Source organism: Microtus ochrogaster, chromosome 16 (genome assembly GCF_000317375.1).
Source record: "Microtus ochrogaster isolate Prairie Vole_2 chromosome 16, MicOch1.0, whole genome shotgun sequence".
NCBI classification, from domain to species: domain Eukaryota; kingdom Metazoa; phylum Chordata; class Mammalia; order Rodentia; family Cricetidae; genus Microtus; species Microtus ochrogaster.
In genome coordinates this window covers 45504244-45510718 of record NC_022018.1, presented here as the reverse complement: position 1 = coordinate 45510718, position 6475 = coordinate 45504244, and positions in this window count along the sequence as shown.

Genomic DNA, 6475 nt, shown 5'->3' with positions numbered 1-6475 from the left:
TTGGCCCTTCTCTGGGCAGAATAAATCCCCCACCAACAGCAATGTTAAAGGTATTAGCAGAAAGTAGCTCTTGGCCTTTTACAGCTACTGTAAGTGCAGCTACTATGCCCCTAGACACAAATGTGCTATTAAAGTTGCGGTCAAATTGCAATGATAATAAGAACCATTACTATAGCACCAAATCAATAGTAAAGACATATCAGATAAATTAGTCATCCACTCTTATTCTAGGCTCTTATTCGAAATTTCCAAATAAATTAGCTGGGCTACCTTCTAGAGAAAGGACATTACCACATTCATTTTTAACAAACATTAAAATAAATGTAGCATTATTTTTCACTCCGTACTTATTTCAAGCCCTGTCAAGCAAACCACAAGTGACGTCAGGAAATAACCTTCTGTGTTTCATTTGCTTTTTATAATTCCTAAGATCAGTCCTCAGGCGTGGTGAAGAATTGGATGACCTATGTTCTTCATAGCAATGACACACTGTGGGCTGCATTTATTCTGGAGTGTATTCAAACGCTGAAATTATAAAGTAGAAAAAAAAAAGCCGTGACTCCTATTATAATGTCAAACACTGGTAAAGACATTTGGACAACATCCAGGAAAATCAGTGGCTGCTCCAGACACAATAAAATACTGCACAAGAAAAACAGTCTGAACATCTTATGATTTTTAACAAGACTATCAGAGTGTTCCATACTATGCCAGGGAAACGTGCTTGCTTTAAAACATTCTAAGTACAGCTAAAGAGTCTCAGTTGTCTAGGAAACCAGCTGAAGGACAGTACTTCTGAGAAACAAGAGTTTTAGACGTGATGAGATTGATCAGTTTAGGAATTACAAAGCTGGCTCAGCAATGAAGGACGCTTGCTGCTTCTACAGAGGACTCAAGTTTGCTCCCCAGCTTCCGCATGAGGTGACTCACAGCTGCCTGTAATGTTAGCTCTAGGGAGGATCTCACAGCCTCATCTGTCCTCCAGATACATGTACGAACATGTACACATTTAGAAATGTACATATGTACACAATTAAAATCAAATTAAATCTGTAGCCAGGCGGTGGTGCACGCCTTTAATCCCAGCACTCGGGAGGCAGAGGCAGGCAGATCTTTGTGAGTTCAAGGCCAGCCTGGTCTACAAAAGCTAGTTCCAGGATGGCCTCCAAAGTTACAGAGAAACCTTGTCTCAAAAAAAACCAAAATAAATAAAATAAAAATTAAATTAAATCTCAAAAAAGATACATTAGCTTATGAATTCACATTTTAAGTCTAACAATGGAAATTTGCTAAATAGAGTTAAAGATAAAACAGATTAGCTATGTCCTTCGATCTGTTTTGCTCAACGCACCAAATGGGCTGAAATGTTCAAAATATTGTAAAATTCCACTTGTTCATTTGTCAACCAGCTACCCACATTGAAAAACCTTCATCTAGAAAATGAAAAGCTAATGCATATTGTATTCAGTTGGCATGTATCATTGATAGAAACCTACAGAATACATTCTTAATCCTGCCTGTTCCTTAATCTTCCAGAAAGATCTCTGCCCTTACAGTAGCAAAGTCAGTTCTATTATTTCCATTAAGTAAGTCTTCTTGAGCCCACTGAACATTGTACTTTCTGTGCATTCTATCACATTGCCAATGAGCTGCCTAATTGTGAATCAAAGTCTAGAGGGAGTCTTGCTTTTATTAGAGTCTTTTCTCTTTTTACATGAGTGACTTGGGCTCTGGCCAAAGCCCCAAAGAACAGAAGTGGTTTTCTGTCATTTATTTATGTGTAGTATAAATTGATAAACTCATTGATACTATAAAGCAACGCTTGCCAACTTTGATCATCCACTGTTTATTCTGAATTTTAGTTTGTGAAAAACAGTTATTAGGAACACCAGCTTGGTAGGGGAGAGTTCTCAAAGAGGCGCAATGATTTTCCTTGCCCTGAGTCAGGTGTGGATCGAGGTCAGAAGGTTAAGGGTTAGGCTAGGATCGAGACTCGTTTATGAGCCCAAGGAAAGAAGTGTATAAATGCCCTAAATTTTGAGTGCTAAAAGGGACCCCAGATGTGACAAGTCCATAGGTTCTCTTAACCACTGCGGCCTAATGATGTAAGCTATAGAAACAACCCAGCTGTGTGATTTTCATTGTTCTGGTGGGCCCATCAGAAAAGCATAAAGGCCTGTGTGTGTATGTATATATGTACGCACATATATACACATATATATCTGAAAATTACAAAGAAGAAAATTAATTTGAAAAGCAAAAAGAAATGGGTAAGTTAATTCCAACAGTATGGTGTTTAGCTCATTGTATATAAAATGCAATTGTTAATAATATTTAGCAATCTCTTTTCCATACTAAGTTTTTACAACCAAGTGTGAATTTTACACTTATGAGGCATTTTAAGGGTCCCAGGCCATCCTTGCTGGCCAGCTTGGGTCTAGACAATCTATTAAATGAGTCAAATTGCTTTTAAAATCTTTGTAGGGTCTTTAAAGCCAGATCAAAGGCCTGGCTGAAGCCATGACACTGAAACCACAATTTTACTGTTGCCGAGTCCTGACTTCTTGCATGGACGCTTAGAACTCTAGCCATCTAACAATTACTTTCTTCTAAAGATTACATTATCATCCAATTCCATTTTCCACACTCTTGTTCACTTAGCCATGTGTTATGAGCATGCTGCACACCCCTGACACACACATATATTCTTACTCCTTACAGGCGCCTGTCCATGAGCCCCTAGGAGTTGCTTTGAAAATTAGGAAAATACTTTAAGTATGATTTTCCTTTTGGCACAAAAATCAGCGTTAGTTGCTCTGCTTTAAAGTCTGATCTGCCTGAAGTATAGTGAGGCCTCATATAGAAGCACTTCGAAGATCTTTAGGAGCCTAGAAGGACAAAAGAGCAAATGGCTCTGCTATTTGAAAACAATGTATGTGCTAGAATTCTTTAGCTTTATGTGTTGTGGAGCTTTGGTTAAGTGCAGAACAGAAAGGAGACCCAGCACAGCCTGGTTGTCGCCATAAGGAACTCAGAGTGAAACAAAGAAACTTCTAGACCAGTATGTAGTTAAGCAACTTTACAGCATACAAGGTCAGTTAATACACCCAATCAATGTTGCTTCTTTAAAATGAAAATAAACGATTGGAAACTAGAAACTAAGAAATCAATAAAAACCACTTATGAAAGCTAACAAAAATACCAAATACTCAGGGACAAATCTGACACGTGGATTGTAGTGGTTTAAACAGAAGGACTACCATGAGTTCATACATTTGAATACTTGGCCCCAGTGGGTGGAACTGTTCGGGAAGAATTAGGATGTGTGGCCTTGCTGGAGGAGGTGTGTCACTGGGGTTTCAAAAGAGTCCCAACTTGTGTGTGTATGTGTGTGTGTGTGTGTGTGTGTGTGTGTGTGTGTGTGTGCCTCTTGGTTGTATCTCAAGATGTAAGCTCTCAGCTACTGTTCCAGCAGCCTGTCTGCCTATTTGCCACCATGCTTCCATGTCATAATGGTCATGGTCTCCGACTCTCTGAAACCATAAGCCCCAAATAAATTCTTTCTTCTCTAAGCTACCCTAGTTACGGCATCTTCTCACAGCAATAGAAAAGTAACTAAGACGGCTATGAAGCTTTGTTGAAAGAAATGAGAAATTGGAGGATAAAAATAAGTACAGATACTTTGTCCATGATTCAGAGTTCCAATTTTTAGGGCATCTGTCTTTTCTAGGTGTATCAATGCAAACCAAATTAAAACACTACAAAGTTGTTGTTTTTTTTTTTTTTTTAAAAAAAGATGATTTAAATATTCACCTGGAAATGCAAATGACCCTGAAGATATAAAGCAAATATGGTCAACAAGAACAAGATTGATTTTTGAGAAACCCATGTGTTTCCCCAGAGCATAAGGAAGAGAAGAAAGCCTTGATAGTAAGTTTGCCTCCAAATATCTTCACATGAAAGCAGGTAGACTATTCATTGTATTGGGATTTAGGAAAACAAGATAGACTGCTACGCATGATCTAGATCAGCAAATATCCAGTTGGTTGAGTCCATCCACGAAATATTTGCCAGGTATGATTGGAGTCAGTTGGGTAGTGAAGGGTCTTGAGTGTTGGGTGATGTTAGAACTAAACCACATCCACATATGGTAAATACAACTTTATCAACTAAAATGTTATTTTTATTCTATCACCAGAAATTTATTCTCTTTTCTATGTATTTTACACCCTTGTGTATTCCTCCAATTCTCCTTTGGGCAGAGGAGAGATCACTGACAGGCTTCCATTCTGTATTACTAAATTAATAACAAAGGGCTTATTTATGTCTTCCTCTGTCTAGGCTTCTTGTTTATCTTAGATCCAGCTAGTGGTTGAAATACAATGGGACATTTTCCAAGACCAGGAAGAACAACAGGGAACCGGAACTGTCCTCCAGTCCTTCTCAAGTTAGGAAATTTCCCATCATTGTTCCAAGAAGGCAAATACTTGGGAACCACACTGCAGGAAATAAATGGTTTTGCCTAGATGTCACACAGACCACAGTGTCACACAGTGTCTTACAATGATAGCATCTCTGACTCAGTATCTTTCCTGGCTGAGGAAAGATTGGTTTTCTAGAGAAGAAATTGATGACTAGAGTTTACGTTGCCTCTCATAAAGATTTTTCTCTATGCGTATGAAAAGTGATAGTAGCAGTAAGCCATACTTAATTATAAGATAGTAGGTTGGTGTTTAGGGATGCACGCTACTGCCTTTGATGGAAATCAGAAAATTCTTGTGTGAGTCTCACATGTTGAGAGCTGGAAGGAAATTTACTGATGTCTGAGTCTGTAGCCTTCAGTAATGAAGGTGTAACAAAGATTTTACTTTAGAAAAAGATATTTTTTTTCCCAGCTGGGCAAGCTACAAAGTAAGTTCCAGGACAGCCAAGGCCATACAGAGAAACCCTATCTCTAAAAACAAACAAACAAAACAAAACAAAAAAAGAAAAATTTGAAACAGGGTCTTACTATATAGCCTTGGAGGGCCTATAACCTGCTCTGTAGACCAGACTGTTCTCAAACTTACAGAGATCTACCTGTTTTTGCCTCTGGAGTGTTGTTAAAGGCACATGTCACCATGCCCAGCTTCCTTTAAATATTTTAAACTAATAAGAAAGGACACAAACAAGTGGTCATGTGTTTTCTTCTTCACTGCCAAGGTTGATGTCCCTGTCTTTTCCAGAATTCATACTTGGAAAATTTTAGGTCTGCCTGCTTTAAATTTCATATTCATTTTTGTTCTGCCTGTAACACGGTCTCTAAATGAAGATGACACTTTATTGCTGCCTCGTGTCAGCATCTGTTTACATTTGCTAGTGTAATTCACCAGGAAATCTGGCCACTAAAATTACAATGTGACTTCTACCGCTGCTTCTCTCCATCCTCATGGACTTGATCTGTCAGTAACTAACTATATCAAAGTGTCCTGCTCATAGAAACGTGTTTATATTGGTTGTGATGGAGAATCCTCAATGTCAGCTTGACTAGATTTGGAATCACCTAGGAGGCACACCTCTGGATTTGTCTCTGAGAGTATTTCCAGAGAGGTTTAACTGATGAGGGTGGGCCCATCCTTAATGTGGGTGATACCTTCTTGTGAACTGGGATCCTAGACTGAATAAAAAAAAGGGGGTGGGGTGGGAAGGCATAAGCCAATTGAGTACCAGCTCTCTGTTTCCCGACAGCTGACATCTGTGACTAGCTGCCTTGCCCCTTGTGACCCCAGTTACACCTGCTCTTGCGCTCATCCTTCCTCTACTACGGTGGAAGACAGAACCCTCAAAATGAGAGCTGAAGGAAATTCTTCCTTCCTTAAGTTGCCCTTTATCTGGTATTTTGGCCCAACAATGAGATCAACAGAAAATATATTTGCTGACTGCCTTATGGTTCTTGTCTGACCATCCCTACCCTGCTTATTTCTATGGAGACAACTTTGTCTAGGTAAGCGTTGGCTGGAAAAGAAGCGAGGTTCATTTGTGTTGGTCAAAAGGAGTGCCGCGGAAGATGCACAAGAAAACACATGCCATCCAGCTGCAGCTTATTTCTTACAGGTCCCAGAGAGCAGAGGGCAGCACGGGTCATGGCTTCCCAGGGACAGTCAGGAAGAGGAGGCGGCTAGTGCGCTCACACTCCACCAGCGGATAGAGAACAACGCAGAGAGAGGAAAGCAAGAGGGGGAGGAAGCTGTGGGCAGAAGCCTTTGCTGGGATTCAATGTTACAAAAGAGCTTCTTAAGGGCTGTTCTACTTCCGTTAGAGTTCCTCAGCCATTACTTATATGAATGAATGAGCCTTACTGATTTATTTGAATTTAAATGTGTATCTTGTTTTGAGTGCATGCATACATCCTCCCTCCCTCTCCTGCCCTCCTTTCTTGCTCAACTACTCCCTTCCCTTCCCTTCCCTTCCCTTCCCTTCCCTTCCCTTCCCTTCC